Source organism: Arachis ipaensis, chromosome B04 (assembly GCF_000816755.2).
Source record: "Arachis ipaensis cultivar K30076 chromosome B04, Araip1.1, whole genome shotgun sequence".
Lineage (NCBI taxonomy): Eukaryota > Viridiplantae > Streptophyta > Magnoliopsida > Fabales > Fabaceae > Arachis > Arachis ipaensis.
In genome coordinates this window covers 128,193,202-128,195,727 of record NC_029788.2, presented here as the reverse complement: position 1 = coordinate 128,195,727, position 2,526 = coordinate 128,193,202, and positions in this window count along the sequence as shown.

Here is a 2,526-nt window from a genome sequence, read left to right as displayed (position 1 = left end):
CAGATGAAGTCATCATCATCATGAAGCATCAAGGGCCAGAATTCCATCTTGGAGAGCAAGCCAAGGATGGAGAGCTCGGATTGATGAAGGGTGATGATCAAGAAAGGACTAGAGGTAATTGCATGTTGGTTAATGCATGGTTATCTCTTCTCTCTCTATGTGGCCGAACCGGTTTTGTTGAAGGAGGAAGAAGTTGGTTCGGTTTTGGCTTCAACAAGTGGAGGCTCTCCTCTTCTATATTAAGGGTGGACAGCCACTGTTTGAAGCAAAAAGGAGAAAATTTGAGAGTGCAAGGCACAGGGTTCTCAGAGCTACCTGAGCTAACAGTTTTCTCTTCTCCTTCAATGTATTCAGTTTTGTATTTTTCTGTTTAATTTTGTCATGTCTTGAGTCTCATGGTAAAAGGCAAACAGTGAGGTTTGTAATGAAAAAGCCATAGAGCGGAAAAAGGCAGAGAGTGCAAAATTAAAAGAAAAAACCATAGATGTCTTAGAGTTCCTTTGATCATCTATGTTGTGTTTCATGATTCTGTGCGAATCCCCTTGTAAGTTGGGTTAGCACTTTACAAGTTGTAATCTGTTTGATTATAGTGAAATTCCATCATTGTTGTGATGGAGACTGGATGTAGGCTGCACTGCACTTAGCAGCCGAACCAGGATATATCTTGGTGTAATTTTCTTCCTCTCCTACTCCATTTCTGTTTTCTACTGCACAGGAGCAAAAACCAAAAATTGTCTCGTGCCAAGTGACGAGACAAAATGAAAATGTCTCGTGGCTAGGGACGAGCTAAAAACAGAAAAGTCTCCTCTGAATCCAGCAAGTATTAGCAAGCAAAAAAGGGGGTTAAGATTCAACCCCCCCTTCTCTTAGCCACTGAAACCATCAATATACATCTAGGAACTCGTCAAGAATAAGTACTCATCGCAGATTGTTACTTCTTGAATAAATTAAAAAATCTCACATAGACAAGGAATTGTTCTTGAAAAATATTTTTAGAAAAACGGGGTGAGTTTTGCAACTCAGTGATTAGACAATACATCTATAATCGACATGAGACCATATAAACATTATATCAAAATAATTTTAATTAAAAAATAATAATTCATAATAATAAGTGAATCAATAAGGGAGTTCTCATACAGAAATCAAATCAAAAGTCCACACTTGGGCGGCTCCACCTCTATGGGTAGCCCTTTCCTCTAGTGTGTCCGTACGAAATAACTGATCCAACGTGTGGCCTACACGTTAGGCTAGCAACGCCCCTGCTAGCTGAGGTCTGAACCAGATGCATCTAGGTTAACGTCATAACCACCGTTAACTATGGTTTTCTAATACGAGCCTCCCAAACCAATTCAAAACATATAATTTCAAACACAACAAATCTTTGATCTTTCAAATATATAAGGTATCGAATCAAATCAAATCAGATAATACTTTCTCATCCAAATTATATTCAATCATATTTTCTCAATCTTAAGGCATTTCAAAATATTTCACAATTCCAAAATAAGTGAATACCAACAAAATTTCAATGTTTCAAAAATACACATTCGAATAAAATCAAATGCTTTAAAATAATATAAAACTTCTCTAAACATACATGTAGTCTCTTAAAAATATATAGTCTCATGTGCATATTAAAATGAGTTTAACAAGGATAAGCATTTAGTTCTAATAAATCAATTAGTAAAACTAATTTAAAATCATTTGATAATAATCTTTGTAAGTATAACTAAGTTCAAGCACCGTATATCCAAATAATTATAGGCGTAAAGCCAAACAATTATAAATGTAAAGCCTACTCACAACTTGGTCTCAAAGGACCGAAGAAACTGAAACCGGAGTGCCAAATTAAAAGGGTGAAGATGGTTGGAATAGAATGGATCGAAAGGACGTAGAATTTAGACCGAGGCAGTAGCAACAACTCCAACTAATCCCGTAGCAACAACTTTGTAATAGTCACAGCTATAGCGGCTGAAACAGAATGGAAACAAGGTAGCATAAATGGAATAATAGCAGAACAAAAGTGGAAACAATGCAAGTTTAAGCAAATGACCTAAACCAAAACAAAGGCACTATTCGGTGGCGTTTTTCCAGAAACCACAACGGTGATGGCGACATTAGCTCCGATAAGATGCTTAAACCGGAGGCATAGGACCAGCAACGGTGCCAGCAAGGAATGGCTCTGACGGCGGCGCACAGCTCGAAGGTGACCTCCTTCCCTAGCAACGGCAGCAGCAGCGGCAACACACTACCATTACCCCTCTTCCCGGCGACGAGTTCTATCGTATTCTCCTTCCCCTTTCACAAAGTTTCTCCCTTCTCTCTCCTCGTGCTCTCCTCAGTAACGGCGAGTTGGCATCGCGGCGGTTGAGGCTCAGCAGCGACGGAGACAAGGCGCGGCAGCTGTAGCAGTTTGACGGTAGCGAGGCAGAACGGCGGCAGTCCTTCTTCCTCGTCTCCTCTCTCGCGCTCGTCCCTCTCTCAGAAGGCATCTCACTCAGTTCTGGCCTCTGATGGCGATGC